Source organism: Cupressus sempervirens, chromosome 3, assembly GCF_028749045.1.
Source record: "Cupressus sempervirens isolate cs-2001-9-10 chromosome 3, ASM2874904v1, whole genome shotgun sequence".
NCBI lineage: Eukaryota > Viridiplantae > Streptophyta > Pinopsida > Cupressales > Cupressaceae > Cupressus > Cupressus sempervirens.
The window spans coordinates 118,883,827-118,908,591 of NC_143120.1; positions in this window are offsets into that span (position 1 = coordinate 118,883,827).

Genomic DNA, 24,765 nt, shown 5'->3' on the forward strand with positions numbered 1-24,765 from the left:
GTGGGGTCTCTTGATGAAGGATAAAGGTGGATGCCAAGCCAGGCTAATGGTCCAACCTTCATCTCGATTGAGATTGGTAGGGTGATTAAATATTTCAATCACCTCCTTCATCTTTCTCTTCAAATAATTGTCCTCTTTAATGAGGATTTGTGTGTTTTCCAAACAAATATGATGTTTGGTTGAAGATGAATGCTCGGCTAAGGAAGATTTAATCACCCTATCATGCTTGATGTCAGTAGTGTGCTCCTTGATTCTTGTGGTAAAAGATCTGCTTGTTTCACCAATGTAAGGAATACCGCAAGAACACAACACTTTGTAGACTCCATATTTTGAGAAAGTGTCTCTAGAGTCTTTAAGTGGGGGCATGTGCATTCTAATGGTGGAAAGGGGTTTGAAGGCACAACAAATTCCTCTTTTTATTAGAATTTTGGATATTTTGTGGGATATGCCTTCAATAAAAGGGAGGATGATGGAAGGGGGTTATCTTTCCTTGAGAAGGGATAGGTCTTACGAATGAGTGAAAAGTTCTCGTTTATCGAAAGGCTTTGGATATATGCTTGTTAGAATACCCATATTGATGCTAAAAAACTTACACACAATCTCACCAGAAACACAAATAAGAATAGCATGGATTGTGGAAATCTATTACAATTAATAACAAAAATGTCGATCATGACCTACTTAACTCTAATAGTATTTATTTCATTGAGATCCATAATAAGGTACTAGTGTGGGCCTTACAAGATTAAACTACATGTCATCTAGCTTAAATACACTTTCATATTATTGCATGGAATCCTTCGTATTAAAGGGTCTGGTTGTTTGAGAGTGAATAGGCAAAATCCCTCTAATTAGAAGGCAACAGGTCGCTCTATTAGACCTCTCAGATGGACAATTCAATGTTCATTTTGGGATGATCTTGTGGGTAAGGACCATGTTGAAGTGTATGTGAAGATCCGAGGTCACATTTTTGCATACTAGCACCCACTGTGGGGTTGAGAAAAACAAGTTTTCTGGCCTCATTTATTGTATTTTCTTATATTTTTGTCATTCTAACATACTTGTATGTACAAACTTCTATATTTTCACATAGAAAATCTAATTTTTGCATGAAGATTTAAGGATTTCACTTGCTTCTCTACATTTTCTTGCACAAAAAAGTGCTCCATTGCATGGTTTCTCAGGCAGCACCTCATTTTCTCGTGTGGGTTTGTGTAAGAGTTTGCACGGATCTACATAAAAGTTCACACGAGATCTTGCAACAGCATATTTAAAATGCAGTTTTTCAATGTTTTTTATCATTTCATTTCATTTATGTGTGGTCTCTAAAGCATCTTTATTTTAGTTTTTTGATTTTCTGTAGCTTAACAATTATCTGCAGGACGTTTTGACAAAGATTCCTTTTTACACAAAATTTCCAAACATGAGTTGACTGTGTGTTTGCAGGACACTGTCAAAGATATGATTGTCAAAGATCAATTTTAAAACCCACATAAAACATTGTTTCTTTTTCTTGCTTTCCAAACATAGTCTAATTAGGGCTTGTGAATTTCGTAGGGTGAAAGATAGGGGAATAGGGGAGTGTGTTCTTCACCACTTAGAGGTCATGACCAAGGGTGAACCAAAAACCTAGAAGCCTTTAAAAGATGACATCCAAGGGAGGAAAGCAACTTAGTGGTTCTCTAGTGTAGATCCTCTTCTATGATGGGATGATGATTTCCATTTAGGGAATTAGAATATTTAGAAAGGATAAGTCTAGATCAATTAAGCTAAGTTGGTGATTAACGTGTTTTACGTGTTTGGGTGAGGTAATAAGATAGAGGAGTATGCTCTTTCCCCTTGAGGGAAATAAAAAAATCAAACACTTAGATCCAAACCACGAGTCTGAGTCAACCCTTAGAGGGCCTACTGAAGTGATCCAACCTCCAGGAACAACCCAAGTGAGCATACTCCTTTCGCCAGAGATTCCAACTCACTATAATAAAGAAGCTTTGTAGAGAAAAAGACTCCAAAACCGTATTAATTTCCTCTCTTTCATTCTTGATATTGTATATCAAGGGGAGGCTTTGTCTGTTGCACTGGCCAGTATTGGCCCTAGTCTTGCTAAGCAAGTGTGTGCACTTTCAGATGCTAGTGTGGGCTGCTGGTCTCAACTCCACTTGTGGAGTCACCAAGGATTAACACAAATGGAAGCCAAGTAAAAACCTTTAGTTAGAGGCTACCTAGTTCACCTCTAAAAGGGGGCATAATCTTTGTGCAAGGAGGGGGACGAATCTCTCCTATAGAACTCACCATAGGCATGCTACTGGGTGTTGGAAGGTGGTATACACGCTTGACCCCTACCATAAGGGTGTTCATTCAGTTCATATGTTATTGAACCCTTTGAATACACCAAAACATAGGTGCCCCCTAGGGGGTGACACAACTATGTGAGGTGCAGCATGCACATAAGTTGAGGGACAAAGGTTTTGCCTTCTCTACCATTTTTGGTTTTAGGGATAAAGCATGTTCATGATAAGTTCTTAAACATGTCCAAACCTGTCTAAGCAAATTGAAGGTCAAGACTCCCTTGTCCCTCTGAGTTGCTTTGTCCTCAGTTGGATTGTATTCGACTACTGCTTGCTTCTCGTGTCTTGTTCAAAACACTTTGTCTTGTTTGAAACCAAATGCTATTTAATAATTTGAAAGCCAACCTTGCAATCTATCTGAAACCTATCAAAAAAACCAACAATCTATCTAGAACAATCTAAAATCTTCAAAGTCTCTTCAAAGTCCAGTTTTAATTAATAGTTTGGTTTCCATTTTCAAGCACAGTTTACAAAATTTTGTGCGAGTACCTTTTGTCTTGTCATTTCTTCATGTGGCTCTATCTAGGTCCTTGCACGAGTTTGTGTGAATCTCCGCATGAGATCTTGTAGTTAGCATTTGATCTCACTTGTCAACTCTTAGCACTTCTTCATACTGTCTAGTGCACATCCTCGTGTGAAATTAGATTGTTGTTTTGAGTCTTTTCTTGTGCCTATGTACTTTCTTGCACATGTATCTAAGAATCTTTGTGTGGGATCTTACACCCAAACTATCAAATTTTTTTATTCAAACTACCTACACCCTTAGCCTAGTCTATTCCCTACAATATTTTACCTCTTTTCTGTTACAAACAGTCTACAACAGCAACATCCTACTTAGCTGATGACTTGTGATCTACATTCCAACTAGTCTTGTCTCTTAGTTATCTTGTTCTTGTCCTTTACTGTTGGTTGTGCTTTGTGTCATGATAGTCATAATCTTTGGCTGTTCTAGCCCTTACTCAATTTACTTGTACCTTAGTGTACTACACTCTTATCTCACTTTTTTTTGAGACTATGTTATAGTGTGGTCCTTGTCTAGGTTTTTTGCTTCTTGTCCTTGTCTATGACTATGGCAAAAAGAAGTGGAAACATGTTTTATCCCCTTAGACTTATAAGAGGTAAAGCTAGGGTTCATAATCAGGGCATAGGTCACATTCCAATTTTTACATGATCTATGTCCAATTCATCTAGTGGCGAGTCTTCACAATCTCCATCACTTGTTAGATCACCTTGCATCCAGAGAACATTCTCTATAAACTTACAACAAACCAGGAATCCCTTGTATCAAGAGGATCTTGAAACTAGAAAAGGTCCCATATCTTCAAACAACAAAGTTGAATTCTTATTTAGAGGACCTTTCCAATTGAAACATACTAAAGCCATTCAGATTCCTACAATGGCTGATTGTGAACCTGAACATAGTGAACACAATAGAAACCAAGACCAGCCTAGGAATGACAAAGAAAAAGACCATTCCATTGATGAGGAGTAGGAAGAGGTGGAAATACATCTTGAACACATAGCAAAGTGTCGTAAAGACAAAATTTTTCAAAAGGACATGGAAATCCTACTCAACAAAGAGAAAGAAAAATACTTTCGCAAACTTGCCCAAGAGGGAGCTAAGCTACCCCATCATTTCAATGTGGAAACTATCATCACACTTGAGGAGGAAATTGAAACTTCAAAATTCCAAAAACAATTGAAAATCATGCAAGACCAACTAGCTCAGATGATGCGTGATAAAGACAAACCCACAAAAACATACACCTTAGATGCTCTTTGTCGATTTCCATTTGACAAGAGCATAAAGATGCCTCCTTGTCCAAGAGGAGTAGAGTTACCTAAGTTTGATAAATACTTTGGAACTACCAATCCTTAAGATCATTTGTAGGAATTCAATGCCTTGTCTATGGAATTTATGCATAATCAAACATATCTCATGTGTTTATTCCCAAGAAGTCTAGGTGGTCAAGCTATGGAGTGGTTTTCACACTTGCCTCCTAGTATCAAAATGTTTGATGAAATTGCCAACTTATTTGTCCAATATTATTCTCATAACATTCAACACCCTGTTCACATCCGAGATTTGTGGAATCTTAAGTAGAAGGTTGGCGAACCTTTCCTCACATTCCTTCAGAGGTGGAGACAACTTTATACTAAATATTCACACAAGATTCTTGAAATGGAAAAGCTTGACATCTTCACTGATAATCTCCTACCCAATTTTGGGTATAGAGTCCAACTTCAAGGTCCACACACCTTCAAGGACATGGTCACACAAGCTATCCACATAGAGGAATTCATGTTCAAGAAGGGAAAACTTACCCTTTAGAAGGACATAAAAAAAAGATCCACCTCTAACAAGGACAAACCTAAGTATGTCAACAAGAACCAAGAAATTGTACATCATGGGGTTGTTGACAATGTCACTCCTAAACTTGCTAAGGCAGCCTTTAATTTCACACATAGTCTCAATGCAACCAAGAATTTTGAGAAACCTCCTCCTAACAACAAGACATCTAGAAATAAACTAAGAAACTCAAGGGTACATGCCCTAAATAAGAGCATACACCTCTGGGTGAACCTTTAGATGTGGTGTACAAGACCTTGCTATAAAACAAGCTCATTTCACCATTGGACAACTCTCACCCTTATGACCCCTAGCCATGCCCACCATGGTGGAACTAAACTACATTCTGCGAGTACCACCAAAATAAGGGACACAAAACTAGCAACTACATAAACTTGTGTCACAAAGTCCAAGACATGATCAATGATGGTGACATTGTGGTAGACAAATATAATAAGAACTCGGATCACAAGGCTTTCAAGGAGCCCTTCCCATCTTATGAAAAAGGAGAGAGATCAAAACCAAAATCTAACAAGGTCAACTATACATACTCTAATGACAACAATGTGATCAACATGGTTGAACCTATGGATTTTGAGTATTTTGATGTTATTACCATCAAGGGCAAGCAAGATAACAATAAACCCAATACACCATTTTTCTTGAGGATCCCTACTTCCCACACAATTGATAATAAATCTTTGCAATACTATGCCAACACTATTACATGTTCTCGTGCCAAGTTGGTACTCAAAGGCCCTACGCCTTCTACTCCTAATCTTGAACAACACAAAGATAAAAGCCTTACTAGTCCATCTGGTAGAGGTGTAAAACTTGCAACAAATTTAGTAGCCACTAGCTATAGTGTTCTCTATCAATTAAAATGAACTAATGCTCAAATCATAATCTTTGAGCTACTTAAAATCTTGCCTACCCATAGGTAGATTCTTGACAAAGCCCTCACTAAGGAAAATGTTCCTCAAGATCTTAATCTTGAGCGATTTCATTCTATGGTAGGTCATATGACCTCGCCTTACTATATGTCCTTCTCCAAGGAGGATGATAATTCATTGAGTCACCCACATAATCAACTTCTAGACATTGAGGTCATGATACATTAGGCATGTGTTCATCGGGTACTCATTGATAATAGAGTTGGGCTGAACATTGTCTCCACTACTCTACATAGACAATTAGATTATTCTAAGGAATATATTGATCCTCATTGCAAGATCACTATCAAAGCATATGAAAAAGTTGAGAAAAATTCCCTAGGTCTTGTGGTGTTGCCCCTCTGCATCGGTCTTGTAGAAAGGGATGTCACTTGTTAGGTCCTCGACATTCCCTTCACTTACAATATTCTACAAGATTTGTGCTGTGCCATCTACATACCATCAATGCATAACAATCCCATTTCATGGCTCTGAAGTCACTACCCCTGCAAGTACTAGCTATACCTACAATATGCTAAGAATTTTGTACCAACTAATAGGGAATCTACTAATTATCATGATAACAAGCTGAAGCAAATTGAATAGTCATTCAAGCTAAAAGAAACTGGCATGGGTGAATACCACATCAAAGCAGTGCTGCCATTAACATCTCTTCCTGAGTCTGCCTATCATTATGGGAGACCATCTAAGGCAAAGAAACCATTTGTGTTGACACCTCAAACCAAGTATAATGGTACCTTTTTCAAGGCTACAATCCCCTTAGAGGATGAAAGTGAAAAAAAAACCATTGCTACATGGCTTTACAAAGAGGAGACTCTGGTTGAGATCACAGAAAAAGCTCATGAGATCACTCCTAAGAAATATGGCCCTGGTCTTAGAATTATGAAGCACTTTGGCTATAAGGGAACTGGTCCTATTGGATACAATAACAACAATCTAGTTGATCTTGTCAAAGCAATAGCTTGAAGAAACAAAGATACATCTAGTATAGGCTTTAAGAAGGTTCCCTTCCATTTAGGGATTAAAAAATTCATACCAGAGCCTGAGAGCTCATCTGAAAATGAGTCATAAGCTGAGTCTAATACTTAAGAAGATAATTCTGATGATGAGGATCCTTATCCTTATCCTATTCCTTATGATCTTGCTAAATTCTTTTCTGAACCTGATGACTGTGTGCCATGTGTTAGCACTATGGATTGTACTAGTGATTCTTATGATGACAATACTGATCCACACCATGCCCATTCAGAATAGGGAGAGTCTAGTCAGGCATTACACATTGAGTACCTATATAAAAATCTAGATGATGAAGGAGAGTATGTCCCTATCACTGTTGGGGAATTCTATAGCCTGTCGCCATGTAGCACTGACTCTAAGGAATATGAATTTGACTCCCTTTTAGAAGCAACTATAGCTAAACACATCAACCAAGTTCATGTCTATGAAAACCAACTCGAAGTAGGTGAAGCATCTAGGGCTAGGTCAAATAGGTCTGATCCAACTTGTGTCCTTGAGTCTTTGATTGATGATGTTAGTGCTCAAAGGCATTCAAACACACTTGTGGATGAAGCCGCTCTAGGTCTTGAATTGCTGGTCCAAACATTTAATAATTATACTATAAACACAATCGAACCCACCACTACTCTTTCACTCACATATCCTGAGCTTATAGACTGGAATTCTAATACATCTAGTGAAGTCCCCACATTCTAGAATGACTATGCTCTTGCCTGCTACTTAAATGCTGCAAAACTAGTAACATCTTCCACCAACATACAAAGCATCAACATGAATAAAGTTGACATCAAATATCTCAGTCATACAATCAAAAAGAAAAACATAGAAGGTCCGATGGTGAAAACCACATTATGGCAGTGTCAGAACCTAAAAAAGTAAAAATAAAAGATGTATCCAAGGGTGAAAAATTCTCTGAGGTGCCTGTGGATGAGATATTTGATGCACTTCCTACTCATTTTTAGGAGAGATCATCAGTGTTGATAGAGCCAACACAACCAATCAACTTGGGCATAGAAGAGCATCCTTACATGATACATCTAGCACAATCACTATCTTAAGGAAGAAAAAGAGGAATTTATTGTCTTCTTCTGAGAGAAGAAGATAAACTTTGCATGGACATATTCTGACATGCCAAGACTAGATCATGATCTATTATGTATCATTTGTCCATCACACCAGGCATTAAACCCATTAAACAAAAACTTCAAAAAATGCATCCTCATGTTGCATTACTAGTCAAAGCTGAGTTGGAGAAGCTTCTAAAAGTTGGTTTTATCCATGCTATTGATTATGATGAATGGATATCCAACATTGTCCCAATCTCCAAGCACAAAAAATCTATCAAACTTTGTACTGACTTTCGTGATCTCAACTTAGCATGTCCTAAGGATGATTTTCCACTTCCCAACATTGATATGATAGTGGACATGATAGCATGATATGAGATGTACTCACTCATGGATAGATTTTTTGGTTATAATCAAATTAAAATTGCACTAGAAGATCAAGAAAAGACTATTTTTACATGTGTATGGGGAACCTTCTATTGGAACGTAATTCCATTTGGCTTGAAAAATGCTGCTGCTTCATATCAAAGAGAAGTACTACAATTTTCCATGATATGATGCATAAGACCATGGAGGACTACGTGGATGATACCTTGGTATGGAGCACAAAATGCAATACTCATCTACAAGATTTGGGACCTATCCTAGATCGCATGGAAAAGTTTAGTCTTAGGCTCAATCCTAAGAAATGCACATTTGGCATCACATCAGGGAAACTACTAGGATACATAGTATCTGCGAAAGGAATCAAGGTGGATTTGGAGAAAGTTAAAGCAATTATGAATATGCCTCCACCCTATAATATTAGTCAGATGAGAGCCTTACAAGGAAGACTTAATCTATTCACAAATTCATCTCATAGCTAGCAGATAAATCACAACCTTTCAACAAGACTCTCCATAAAGGTGTGAAATATAATTGGAGTTAGGATTGTGAGCAAAGCTTGACACAAATAAAATAATATCTTGCTAATCTACCAATCTTGATGCCTCCTATTTATGGGAAGCCACTAATTTTGTACATCTGTACCACATAAACTTCTTTGGGTATCTTGCTCAAGAAGACAATGATAACAAGGAAAGGGCTATTTATCATCTGAGTCATATATTGATCTCTTATGAGATGAATTATAGTATTATTGAGAAAGCTTTCTTGGTGGTTGTCTTTTCTTCCCAAAAGTTGAGGCACTATATGCTCACCCACACTACAAGATTAGTGGCTAAAATTGATCCACTAAAGTACTTACTCAGTAAGGCAAATCTAACAAGGAGATTAGCTAAGTGGGTCATGATACTACCTGAGTTTGACATTCAATATGTTGAATGAAAAGCTATCAAGGGATAAATGATTGTGGATTAGCTAGCAAATGCATCTATACAGAGTCTTCTCCTGATGAACATCAATTTTTTTGATGAGTCAATTTTGACACTCACACACCAAATGTGGGTGATGTTCTTCGATAGGTCCTTCACACAATAGGGATTTGGTGTTGGGATACTCCTCATAACACCAAAAAGGTATTTGCTCCCCAAGGTGTATAAGATTCTATTTCCTTGTACAAACAACATTGCAAAGTATGAGGCTCTAATTAATGGCATGAAGATTGTAGTTGAATGGAGAGTGGATCAATTAAACATCTTTGGGGACTCTCAACTCATAATCAACCAAGTTAATGATGTGTATCAAACAAAGGATGAGAAATTGATCCCTTACAAATGCATGGTTGATGATATGAAGAAATACTTTGCTCATATCACTTTTTAGCACATCCCTCAAGCAGACAACAAAGCGACTAAGGCCATGGCTACTCTGGCTTCCTTGCTACAAATGTCAAAAAATGATCTTTGACATGAGTTCCTGGTGGAAACATTGTTCTACCATGCCTATGATACTCCTGATTCTAGGATGATCTATTCTATTGTAAGATAAGACTCATCTCACTACCACCACATTTACTCCTATCTCTATGACCAAACTATTTTGGTCACTCTAACCCAAAATGAAAAATGTCACCTTATCTGTAATGCTTCATAGTATGTCATTATTGCTGATGACTTGTTTAGGAGAGGTCTCAGTAGAACACTCCTTAGGCATCTAGAACCCAAAGATTCCAATGCATATTAATTGGCATTCACAAGGGAATTTGCAAATCTCACTCAAATGGCTTGACACTAGCTTGTAAACTTATTAGAGTTGGTTACTACTGGCCGAATATGGAGCAAGAGGCAATCGAGTATGCCAAGTCCTACATATAGTGCCAACTCCATGGGAATCTAATTCATGCTCCAGCTAGGGAGTTGATTTCATCTACCACATTGTGGCCATTTCAACAATGGGCCTTTGATCTTGTGCATCAAATTCACCCATCTTCTTCTAATGGACATAAGTTCATTATTATGGCTACAGACTACTTCATGAAGTGGGTAGAGGTAGTACCTCTCACAATAGAAAATGGAAAAACTGTAACTCTTTTTTATCACAAACTACATCATATGTAGGTATGGTGTACCATCCTCCATTATTATTGACAATGGAGGATAGTTTAAAAATAAAGACCTCAAGGAGTTACACAAAAAGTTCATAATAACACAACACTGGTCTTCTATGTATTACCCCTAGGGTAATGGTCAAGCAGAGGCATCCAACAAGGAAATACTCAAGATCTTGCATCACACAGTCAACAAATCTAGGAGGGACTAGCACCTCTAGATTAATCCAACTTTGTGGGCATATAGAACAAGTATTAGAACTACTATGGGCACAATGCCCTTTGCTTTGGTCTATGGAGTAGATGTTGTGCTTCTAATTGAGGTCAAGATTCCTACTCTAAGAATCTCCATGAAGGGCCTCATTACTGATCAAGATTATAGAATATCTCAGCTTCAAGAGCTAGTATTACTAGATGAACATTGGCAAGTGGTGTACAATCATCTTCGAGCTTACCAACAATGTATGTCTAGAAGCTACAATAAGAAAGTTAAACCACGTGACTTCCAGTTGGGTGATCTTGTTCTTAGAGAAAATCCAAAGAACCAACAACAAAGGGTCCAAAAAGGGAAGTTCAAACCTAACTAGCTTGGTCCTTACATAATCATTGCAGTGTACAAATCTGGTGCTTACCAACTTTCTACAGCCAAGGGAGAGGTTCTCAAGGAGCTCATCAAAACTCTCCACCTGAAGTGGTTCTACAATTGATTTGATGAGGCTCTCTATATATTCTTAAATGTCTTAAAAATATTTCTAAAAATTGCAAAATATCTTGAAAATTTCATTACCTTGGTGAAAACCTAGGAATAGATACCTTGGTAATATCAAAAACATTTGAAAAATTCAAAAATTCAAAAAAAAAGAAGAAGAGAAAAATACAAAAAAAATTGAAAAACAAGAAAAAATGCCATTGGTGAAAACTTGGAAACAGGCATTGTGGTAGGAAAAAAAATAGAATCTCTACCAAGAAGGTGAAAACCTTGTAAATAGGCACCTCTTATTAAGAATGCTCCATCTTGTAGCACATCTTCTTGCTTCTTGTACAGTTGCTTTCCTTCTTTCACTTCCTACTTTAGTTTCTTTCTTTTCGCTCATGTATCCATGGATTGAATCTTGTCACAACTTGGGGTCCAGACCCTACAGTGTCATGGAGTCTCTTTCGTGATAGTCACTAGTGGTTCTTACTGCATCGATCTACTATCGTTCGTGTCACTTTTTGAGATTCCTCTCATGGAGTCTCTTTCATGACAGTCACCAGTGGTTCTCACTATGTTTGCCTACTATCATTCATGTCACTTTTTGAGATTCCTCTCATGGAGTCTCTTTCGCGACAGTCACTAGTGGTTCTCACTATGTCTACCTACTATTGTTCATGTCACTTTTTGAGATTCTTCTCATGGAGTCTCTCTTGTGATAGTCACCAGTGGTTCTCACTACATTTGCCTACTGTTGTTCATGTCACTTTCCAAGATTCTTCTCATGGAGTCTCTCCCACAATAGTCATCAGTAGTTCTCACTACATCTACCTACTATCGTTCATGTCACTTCCAAGATTCTCCTTTATGGAAGATCTCTCTTGCATCAGTCACCAATTGTCCTGACTGTGTCTATCTACTATCACTCAGTTCCAACTAAGGTTCTTCTTCATGAAGATTTCTCTTTGACTTTAGTCACCAATTGTTCTAACTATGTTTGTTTGCTATCATAACCCTACTGAAGAGATTTATTTCATGTTCAAAACATTGGCACTTGACATTAATCCTATAACACAAAATTCAAAATGATATACTTGTTTGGATATGTTGAGCATTTTATTTATTTATTTTGCTTTCACTTCATCATGTTTCCTTGAGCAACTCGATGATGTCATTTTTTACTAGAGAAGCAATGATTGAGGGCATGATCTTTTCTTTGTTTTTTGTCTGCGGTTTAGTTCCAATAATTTGAAGCATCCATATAAGAGGAGTGTCCACTATAAGAGCCTCCATCTTGTATTGGATGGCCATGTGTACCTTGAATCCTTTTATATGGATACATCAATAATGTTGGTTCTTCTCCTTGCTTGTTGGAGCGAACTCTTCATACTATACTAAATAATGATACTCATCCTGCTAAGTGAACGTATGGGTCATTGCAAGTATATCTAGCACACTTCTGTCCTAGGTTACAAATGCAAGGGTCATTGCAGACAGAATACTTACTGATTACTTAGCATAAGAAGGATCTCTCATGTATCTAGTGTGTCTATACACAAGCAACATTCTGGTCAGTCTAGTGTTTATGCTTTGATGCTTATGTTAACTTGCTACATTAAAAGGGATAAATGTTCTGGTCATTCTGGCTTCTTGTGCCATGAATGCTTACATTTCATCCTGACAAAACTAGAATATATGTCTTATTCATATTCCCATGATTGCAATGTCAATGGGAATTGTATGACATATAGGGTTTCTCTAGATGCTTAGTGATGATAATTGTTGAAGCTTGGTAACTAGACCTAGGGTTGCATCTAGTTTAAGGTTGCAACTAGCATAGGGCTACATTGCAAAATGCATGGTTCAATGGTTAATAGACTTACATCTTTTGATGAGGGATTGGTAGTCTCTTCAAAGTATCATGTTTCTTCATGGCTGTACAAGTGTTTGGTTCTTTGGTTCATCCTATCACTCCTCAAAGGGATACCTGTCACTGTCGAGCAAAAGCATGAAACACTACATGAGGTGTTTGACCATTCACATTTGCATTCAATACATAGTTTCATCAGCTATCTCATCTATACAACATCTCTAAATCAAATCAACTATGCATCCATACATCGCATCAATGATTGCATCTCATAATCACAGCATAAACATCTCATGTACATCAAATTAAAAGACAACAATGAAAATGACATGTACATAGGGTACTCAACTCAAAATCTCATATATATATACATATATATATATATATATATTTGTATCAAAGAATATGTCAGTACAAAAATGAGCGCTACTCGAGCACTATCGATAAAAAATATACAAAATGGTGCTGGCACACCAATTGATACAGAGCCAGATCAAAAACTCAGAGACAAAAAAATCAAGTCTAGCTCTGTTAGGCTACCTCACCTCCTGGAGGAGGAGGAGGAGACAACGAAGGCATATCTAGGTTGGCTGGTGGTTGCTTGAATCCTAAGCATACTATGAGAATTGGGGCACCTGCTAAGCCTCATCAAGCACAACTGTGGAATAAGCTACAAAGTAATAGGACATTTGGGCCACTTGTAATCGGGCCTCATCTTGCAGCTACTCTACCCTCTACTTAGCTACTTGTAATTGCTCTCACAGTCTAAGGATCTTGTGATCCCGCTCTGCTATCCAAGTGTCTCTCATAGCCACCTAAATCTGTAGCTCCCCTAGCTACCGAGAGGCCTATTGTATCCACTCTCTGTCTTGCCTCAATGCATCCTATAGCTCAACAATAGGCTGGTCCTACATCTCCTCATCTAGCTGCTTGGCTGGCACTTGCTCCTTAGTACATGATCTTTGTTGCTGACCCTACTCTATCCCACTACCACCAGCACCTAGATCTAACCCCATCTATGGAGTGGGAATATGTACTTGTCTCATCCAATGTCTCAATTGCTATGGTGGTCCCTATGGTGGCTGCTATGGAGGCTACTATGGTGGTCCTTGTGGTGGTACCTACTAAGGCATCTGTGGTCCTAGAGCTGCCATCCCTAATGGATCTATAAACCATGGGAAGTGATGGCTGACAAAATATGCTTGATAGGCAAGCGTCATCCCAACATCTACTATAGCTAGTAGATAGTGCCATTGTGTCACAACTAGGTTGTGCACATCAATCATAAACCTCCTTGGGTCTAGCCTTGCCAACCACCTCTGCTCTAGATCTCTAGCCAACCAAGCATACGAGTAATACTCCTAAGAAATGTCCTATGGCCACCCATACTGCCACCATACACGGGTGATGGGGAATCTCTCAATGATCTATGTAGCCTAGCTTATTAGTGGCGATGATGCAAACATCTAGCTTAGCTCCTAAGGAGCATCATCCTAGTCCTTGATCTCTTTCTAGGGCTACCACATAATAGATACTAGGTCATCGAGATGGGCCCTCTACTACTTAGTCTTCCCCAGACTTGTCTGGGTCAACTGGTCCCTATACCTACAAATGCATGATTTTGTGGGCTCTTGTGCATCATAAAAAATGAGCCTCATAATTAGCAAGTGCTCCCATGCCTAGATCTGCAAAACATAGACTCTAGTGGCCATACTCCTCTGCTCGTGGTATACGATCTTGTGCATCTCGTGGAACATGTGCGTGAGCATGCATTGTCCCCACCCAAATCTCTTAGGAGCATCTAGCATCCCCTGCAACATCTGTCCCCAACCACACTCTAATCCATGCTGCCCACTATCCAACACAAGGAAAAAACTGGTAAAGATGGCCAAGACTAAAGCTAATCTGTGTATAGGGCCATATGCATGGACAAGCTCATTCCATGTGATGGCTCGCCCTATAGCCAACTCTCATCCGAAGATGGTTTGCAGTACCTCTATACCTGCTCCTGGTATTGTATTGTACACTACCCTCGACCCATAGAAGGGTATAAATAGAATCCTATAGATGTCCTTAGGGGTGACAATCATCTCTCCTTGTGGTAGGTGGAAGGTGTTTGTCTCCAAATGGAAATGCACCACCAATGTAGTCAACAAGCCATGATTCACTAGCACTACTAGGATCCAACATAAATAGGATAATCTGAGATGGTCTATATTAACCATGTCAGCATCATCGAGCCTTCATAACAAAGCTCTGGAGGGTGGGTAGTGGGAACTAAATCCAATGTCATCAAAGAAAACTTGCACACACAACCAATGACAACAAGAAAATGGTCACTTCCCGCTCAAAAAATTTGACGAAACGACAAAATTTGAACTTAAAATGCTGAACATAACACTAATTTTTTGTGCAAGAAAACACTTTCTCCTGTGAGATTTCACATGTTCATGTGAGAAAACATTTTCTCATGTGAGAAATGATGGAACAATGAGTGAAATGCACCCAATATCCCACACATCTCATGTGAGAGGTGAGCATTTCTGGGGCAAGATTCCTCACCAACGCACATGAACAAACTCTAGTCTAGTGTATCTTCGCGTGAAGAAAGACTAAGTCTGCATGAGGAATGAAATTCTCGCATGAGAACTGATAGACCAAACATTAAAAATACAAAAAATGCCTAAAAAAGTGTAAAAAATTTAATGCGAAGTGGGATTCCTGACTACTCACTAGAGGTCCATAGTTCACCATTCGACTGTGTCATTAGGAGCACTCGAATTGATGCATATGCATGGGAATTGCCATTCTTGCCTTAGAGCTCTATTCTTCACTAAAGACAAAAAGCACAAATGATTTGAAAATGCCCTTTTGGGCCCTTATATAGGTTTTGACCGAATTTTTCAAAGTGCTCCAATTTGTGCAAACATTATCTCCCTGGCTAATTTGACTACTCTGAATCCATTTTTGGGATTAAATTTGAAATCTGACACACTTAAGCAGTTCAAAATCACATTTAAATTTTTTGGGACTAACGCGATCGAATGCTTGTGGAGTCTAAATTTTTTTGATACTTTGTAGATCTTGGAATCTTTTCAACTCAAAATTTCTTCAAAATTTACTAAATTTTTTTAAAAAGTCAACTCAAGTCAACTATGGTAAAATTTAGTCAACTTTAGGTCAAACTTGGCCTTCTAAACCTCAAAATCATGCTCAATTGACTCTATATATTTTTGTAGTTGTTCTGATCTCTTCTATAACCTTTTTAGTTGTAGATTTCTTCCATATCTCTTAATATATTTCTTTACATCATATTTCTAGTGTGTCATCTTTCAATTTTGCTCTTGAGGGGGTAGGATGATTACATCATTGGACTTGAATTTCAAATCAATCTAAATTATCATTGCTTGGGGCTATTGGAAATATAGATGAAGTAATTGAGGGGGGGTGAATCAGTTATCACAAAAATATTTCAAATCCCTTGGATGTTAACAAGAAATTTGATTGCTATTATTATTTAGTAAACACACAAAAAATGTTGTAACTTAGTAAAAGCATAGTGTGATTTACTTTTAACTGAATTTAAACATTCATAGTGATTAATTTGCAAGCATAAAAGAAATAACATGAACACAAGAGACACCAGGATTTAACATGGAAACCCAATATGAGAAAGACCACTAATGTAACTAGTTACAGTTTTTCACTCTTCTGAAGTGAGCCCTATTATGAGCCAACCTGGTTAAATATTACAAAACACACTATTAGGTGTGACCTTGTTAGAGGATTTAATCACCCTATTAGGAGTGGCCTTGCAAGAGGTCTTAAAACAATTCAATGGAACTGTCACCTTGTTAGAGGATTTACAACTGGCTATTAAACCAACTTTGTTAAGAGATTTTGGAATCATTGCTACGATGGTAAGTAACAATGAAATAATCCGATTGAGATGCAACTAAATTGATGATTACAGATCTCTATTCTGCTTCATACTAGATCCTTCCTGGTTGAATATTGCTTTGCTACTCCACAAGGATATTTGACCATTCTTCAAGTTTTCTCACACACGTTTTTTCATAATCAATCAATACACCTGCATACTCATTCTCCCATTAGAATCTCAGCTTGACCTTTCTTTTATACCATCTAGATTATCAAGTTTGCTCAATTACAAATTACAATGACCAATAAACATTACCATAGTCGGCTAGAATCAATACTTGAAATAATTAAACTTCATAACCCAAATCAACAAAATCCTTCATTGGCCGACCCTGCTTGGTAAACATTGATCTTGACATGATTTTCTATGTTAACCAACAAAAGCTTGGTTAACACTATAAACTTGTAAAATCTTTTGGCAATCAAGTGAACTTGGTGAACACTAACTCTGACCAACTTTCCTTTGTTAACCATGAGAACTTGGTTAACATTACTTTCTGCCATAATTTCCTTCGACACCTGAGTGAGCTCGGTAGACACTTTCTTCATAGAGTAATCTCCAGGAATTCTCGGTAGACAAGAAAAATTGTCTTGCTAACCAAGTGAGCTTGGTAAGCACTAACTAAAAATTGATATGACACTTGTGTAATATCAAAGACAACACATAATTAGATAGTTGTATCCAACAATCTCCCTCTTTGGCATTGATGGCAACACAACATGTCATAGCACAATGAAATTTGAAAATAAGACTTTCTTTGATAGAAAGTTTCTCCCTCCTTGATTTTATACCACAAACTTCTCTAATGTAGTAATCTCTCTCTATGAAGGAATTACATAGATTCTTCTTAATTTTTTTTTTAGAAAGATATGATAGCAAACTCTCCCTCTTTGAAAAAACATGCCAAAGACAACACATACCAAATGAGTATTAATGTACCTTGAGTACTAATTCATATGCAATGTTCTCTTGACTATGCTACATCAACTAATAGATCTTCAACTAGGTTCCTATTGATGCATCACTAAAACTTTATTTAGTGGGCTTCAAATAGGGGAATGACTCCTAGGTTACCTCTTAGATACAAGAATGCATCTTTAGGTAATGGCTTGGTAAATATGTCTATAATTTGTTCTTTTGTATGGACATATTCCAATCTAATTTCTTTGTCCTGCACCAATTCTTTGACAAAATGATATTTTATAGAAATATGCTTGGTTTTGGAATGCATCATTGGATTCTTTGATATATTAATTGCACTTGTATTATCACAAAACATGACAACTAGTTCTTTGATCTCAACTTTCATGCCTTCCAACAACTATTTAAACCAAACAATATTAGAACAATTCACTACTGCTACAACATATTTTGCTTCTGCTATGGATTAGAATGTGCAATTTTGTTTTTTTCTTGTCCAAGATACTAACCTTTTACCAAGAAAGAATGCTCCACCACTTGTACTCTTTCTATCATCAAGATTTTCAGCCCAATCAGCATCAGTAAACACTTTTGGGTCTAGATTTTCTCCAAGTTTATATCATAAACCATAGTCCTTAGTGCCTTTCAAATATCTCAAGATTCTTTTGATTGCCATCATATGATTTTCTCTAGGTTTTGCTGAGAATCTTGCCACTATACCAACTACAAGAGAAATATCAAGCCTTGTATGAACTACATACTATACTTTTCCAATCATTGATCTATATAAGATTTGATTTACCTCTTTTTAATCATCATCTTTAGTAAGCTTTAATCCAGTACACATGGGGGTTCCAACTAGTTTTGAATCTTCCATACCAAACTTCTTGAGTATCTCATTGATATACTTAGACTGAGTGATGTAGATACCATTCTTTTTCTACTGTATCTAAAGTCCAACAAAGAACTTAATCTCACCAAACATAGACATTTCAAACCCTTCATTCATTTACTCTAAAAATTCTTTGCATAGGTCATCATTCCCTATAAATAAAGTATCATCCACAAATATTTTTTCCAATACAATCTTGTTATTTTGTCCTTCCTTGATGTACAAACTATTGTTATCATTAGTTCTCTAGAAACCAATTTTTATAAGGTAGTTGTGCAACCTTTCATACCATGCTCTAGGAGCTTGTTTCAAACCATACAATACTTTATGTGATTTGCAGACCATGTCCCTTTTGTCTATATCAACAAAACCTTTTGGTTGTTCAATGTAGACTTCTTCATCAAGAATACCATTGAGAAGTGAAGATTTTATATCCATTTGATATACCTTAAATCCTTTATGTGTTGCATATGCAAGTAAGGTTCTGACACCTTTTAGTCTTGCAACAAAAGCAAAAGTTTCACCATAATCAATGCCTTCTTCTTGAGAGTAGCCTTTACATACCAATCTAGCTTTGATTCTTGATACCTTACCATCTTCATTCAACTTATTCTTGAATACACATTTTGTTCCAATCACATTTTCATCTTTAGGCCTAGGTACAAGAGTCTAGGTTTTGTTCTTCTCTATTTGTTCAATTTCTTCATTTATGGCCTTAATCCAACTTTCATTTTCCAATGCATCTTTAACATTTCTAATTTCAAAATCAGCAAGTAAACATGTACCTTTTAGCTTACTTCTTGTCATAGTACCTTCTAATTTATCTCCAATAATTTGATTTGGTATATGATGCCTTCTGACATACTTACTTGGCCAATACAAGTTCTTTGCCTTTTGAATGAATTGCATTGTCATCCTCTTGAACTTCAACTTTTGGCTCTGTTTTCTTAGACTCAGTAGCCATTGGCTTGGTAGCTTCAGAATGTGACTCAGGTCCTTGTGACTCACTTTGAACTTCTTGTACTTCCATAACTAAGGAAGACTCAGAAGTAAAAATATCCTTGTTGACAAATGTGTTTGGTAATGTATTAGGCTCGATGTAAACAAATCTCCTATAGTCTTCTGGTTCCTTTTTTCTTTCTTCTTTAGTCCTTTCTGCAAACTCATCAATTCTCACATGTGCACTTTCTATGATTTTATGAGTGGAAAAATTCAAACACCTATATGCCTTACTTCTGTAAGAATATCCTTAGAATATACCTTCATCACCTTTCACATCAAATTTTCCTTTTCTATATTATTTTAAGATATAACATTTACTTCCAAATACTTTCAAGTAACTTACATTGGGTTTATAGCCATACCATAACTCATAGGGAGTTTTATATGAGTCCTTCTTCAACTATACTCAATTTAAGGTATGAACTGCAATGCTAATAGCTTCCTTCCAATATTTGATAGCAATGTTCTTTTCAATCATTAGAGTCCTTGCACAATCCTTGATAGATCTATTTCTCCTTTTAGCTATTACATTCTGCTTGGGAGTTCCAGGGGTTGATACCTATCTTTTGATTCCTTTTTCAATGAAATAGTTGTTGAATTCATTGGAGATGAATTCACCACCTCTATCTAATCTTAAGCATTTTAGTCTTTTCCCTATTTCTTTCTCTACTCTTGCTAGATACCATTTGAATTTCTCAAATGCTTCTGACTTTTCTCTTAGATACATAATAGTCATCATTCTTGAATAGTCATCAACAAAAATAATAAAGAATTTTTCTCCACTATAGCTTTCTATTCCTATAGGTCCACATAAATTAGTGTGCACAATTTCCAAGATATCTTTAGATTGATAGTTTTTTCTTTTAAAACTAGTCTTTCCCATTTTACCAATTTGCCAATTCTTGCATAAACCAATATCTAGTTTCTTCAAACTAGGAATGCTGCTTACTTTCCTAAATTTTCTTATTTTCACCATGTTATCAAAATTTACATGACATAACCTTCTGTGCCATAACCAACTTTCTTCAACTTGAGCAATAAAACATGAGCAATCACCAAGATCAAGATAAAATAGGTTACCTTTTGTTTGTTTGCTCGATCCAATCAATTTTCCCTTGTCATCAAGTAGTCTTGCCTTACCATGCATGAATTCTACCTTGAATATATGCCACACTCAGAAGATTATGTTTTAGTCCTTCAACCCAATAGACATTGTCACGTACAAGTTCTTTGGTTAATGAGATTCGACCTCTCCCTTTTATGCAACAAGGTTCATTGTTTCCAAACCTTACACTACCACCATCATAGTCTTCAAAGTGTTCAAACTTTGTTTCTTCACCAGTCATATGATGTGAACATCCACTATCTATGATCCATGTATCATTTTTGCTCACATGAGAGATAAGTGCCATCTTATCTTCTTCATCATCAGATTCATCTTTCACAGCAATGTATACTATTTCATCTTCACTATTATCAAAATCTTTAGCCATAAAACAAGTCTTCTTATCTTTGTCCTTGAATTATTTGTGATTTTTGAAATCCTTCTTGCCATTACACTTGTGACTTTTCTTCTCATCCTTGCTTTCTTTGTGTGGGCACTTGGTAGCAATATGACCAATTTCTTCACATAAAAAATAGATTAGGGGAACTTTACCTTTGTATTTTCCTCTACCTCTAGAATATTTCCTTGCAAGTAAAGCTTCAACAAATTCAAGGTCACTATTACAAATTTCCTCTAATTCTTCTTCACTTTCTGACTAAATGTCCTTTATTTTCTTGCCTTTCTCCTTAAGTGAAAGTTTAGCCTTAAATGTAGATTCAATATTCTTGGAAGCTGGAGCATAATTGTAAAAGTTATCTAGCTCAAAAGCTATCAATCTTCCTACTAAGGTATCCAAATTTATCTTATGATTTGTCTCACATCTCCTTTCTTGAATAGTAGATACTCTAATTGCATAGATAGGAAGCATGTTCTAAGAACTTTACTTAAAATAGTTTCTTCCTTGATGTCTCCTCCAGAAGCTTTAATTGCATTGACACTTGCTTTGATTCTTTCAACAGTTTTGGAAATATTTTCATCTTCTCTCAAACTCTTTTGATCAAATTGTCCTCTAAGGCTTTCTGCTTTGGCTCTCCTCACATTGTCATCACCACCATAGATATCCTTTAGCTTGTTCCACATTTCAAAAGTGGTTTTGTAGTCCTTGATATCATCAAATTCCTCATAGCTAAGAGCAGATGCAATATCTATCATCATGGTGTTATGGTTCTTTTCTCAACAATATCTCCAATAGATAATGTACCAGTAGGAGTTGTGTATTCTTCATCAAGGTATTTCAATCCTAAATCACCAATAGAAGCTAGATGAAGTCTCATGAGTCTCTGCCATACTAAAAAGTTATCTCTGTTAAGCTTTGGAATTTCTCTCTTATAAGACATCTAAATCTTTTGATTAGGTCCTTGAAACCTTTCCTATAAGCACCAAAAGCTCTGATATCAATTATTGGAAATATAGATGGAGTAACTGAGCGGGGGTTGGGGGGGGGGGGGGGGGGGGGGGCAGGGGGTGCAAATTAGTTACCACAAAAATACTTCAGATCCCTTGGATGTTAACAATAAATCTGATTGCTACTGTTATTTAATAAACACACAGAAAATGTTGTAACTTGGTAAAAGTAGAGTGTGATTTACTTTTATCTAAACTTAAACATTCATAGTGATTAACTTGCAAGCATCAAATAAATAACATAAACACATGAGACACCAAGATTTAACATGAAAACCCAATATGAGAAAAACTACCAATGTAACTAGTTACTATTTTTCACTCTTCTAAAGTGAGCCTTGTTAGGAGCCAACCTGGTTAAAGGTTACAAAACACACTATTAGGTGTGACCTTGTTAGAGGATTTACAACTAGTTGTTAAACCAATTCTGTTAAGAGATTTTGGAATCACTACTACAATGGTAAGAAAGTAACAATGAAATGACCCAATTAAAATGCAACTAAATTGCTTATTATAGATCTCTATTGTGCTTCATACTAGATCCTTCCTAATTGAATATTGCTTTGCTGCTCCACAAAGATATCTGACCATCTCTCAAGTTTGCTCACACACTTTTTTTCTTAATCAATCAACACACTTGCATACTCATTCTCCCATTAGAATCTCAACTTGGCCTTTCATTTATACCATCTATATTATCAAGTCAGCTCAAGTACAAACTAAAATGACCAATAAATATTACCATAGTCAGCTAGAATCAATACTTGAAATAATTAAGCTTCATAAACCAAATCAACAAAATCCTTCATTGGCTAACCCTGCTAGGTAAACATTGATCCCGACATGATTTCGTATGTTAACCAACAGAAGCTTGGTTAACACTAAAAACTTGCAAAATATTTTGGCAACCAAGTGAACTCAGTTAACATTGACTCTAACTAACTTTTCTTCATTTACCAAGAGAACTCAGTTAACACTACTTTCTGCCATAATTTCCTTTGACACTCGAGTGAGCTCGATAGACAATGTCTTCGCAAAGTAATCTCCATGAATGCTCGGTAGACAAGGAAAATTGTCTTGCTAACCAAGTGAGCTCGATAAGCACTAACTAACAAATGATATGACATTTGTGTAACATCAAAGATAACACACAATTAGACAATTGTATCCAATAGGGGCATCTTGTTCCCATCTTATGTCCTCATCACTAGGGGCATCTCATCACTCAGGTCATCTTGTTCCCCTCTACCTAGCATCATTTTTCATCTATTTCATCTTTTCATCAGTTGCTTACATCTTATAACAATCTTTATTAGAGTTCAAAGGATATGTATTGACATAGTCTAAACTACGAATCTTGAGGATCAAGCCTCATTCTAGGGATGATTATACGACTCATGATCGGGTCTTGTTGTCTTTTATGCTTAGGTATCTAGGTGTTTTATCTATATTCCTTAAGGTTAAGCTCCATTCTAAGATAATCTTTAAAACCCTGTCAAATTAGGTATCTAGGTGTTCTATATGGATTCTTTAAGGTTAAACTTTGTTCTAAATATAATCTTTAAAAGCTTGTCAACTTAGGTATCTAGGTGTTCTATCTGGATTCCTTAAGGTTAAACTTAGTTCTGGAGATAATCTTTAAAAGCTTGTCAACTTAGGTATCTAGGTGTTCTATCTAGATTCCTTAAGGTTAAGCTTCATTCTGGAGATAATCTTTAAAAGCTTGTCAACTTAGGTATCTAGGTGTTCTATCTGGATTCCTTAAGATTAAGCTCTATTCTAGAGACAATCTTTAAAAGCTTAATCAATTTTGGTATCTAGGTGTTCTATCTAGATCCCTTAAGGCTAAGCTCCATTTTGGAGATAATCTTTAAAAGCTTATTAATTGGTTTCTACATCATCAAATTGTAGAATCAATCTCATTTCTTGATCTATGCATTATGCTTTCTAATTTTCTTTGAATTGAATGTGTTGCTCACACATTAAGTCAAAGAGGGGAAAAATTTAATAACCCAAAATTGGCTCATTGTCATCTCAACCAATTCTAGTCTATTTTGGTCAACCCTAAAGTCTTATTTCATTAAGCAATTCTCATTCTAATTTTTGCTACTTGACTTAATTATCGAATGTAGAAAACCCTACTCTACATTAATCATGCTATTTATTTAATTCCTAAAAGTATTGACTTGGATTAGCTACATTAAACCTATTTATTAAGATGATTTAATTTGAAGTGTTTATACATTAATTAAATAAATTATCTCCTAAGGCTGATGTACTAAGGAATTAAATTTATTTAATTTAATAATGTTCTTATTTTAATTATTGATCGTAATTATTCAATGAATGAGAATATGCATTTATGAGGTCATATCTCATTTTTATTAAATTAAATAACCTTCCAATTTCATCTCTCCAGTTCAGGAATGGGAATTCCAAGTGATCTACCTCTCAAATTGGAATTGGCTTAATCCACTTATTCTCACACTTGGGTGAATTCCAGTTAACTTTTCATTAGACTCAGGATCTGAGTTAGTTAACCTCACCTACACTGGGAATCTTCCATCTTGACTTAATCTCTACTTCAATTCTAACCAATGATTTGAGTTGATCTCAACCATTAATTGATTCAGGGATTCTATTTAAGAGGCTTCTAATTCCTCATTTAGGAGGTTGGAATTTGAATTGCATCAAAATAATGTCAAATTGCA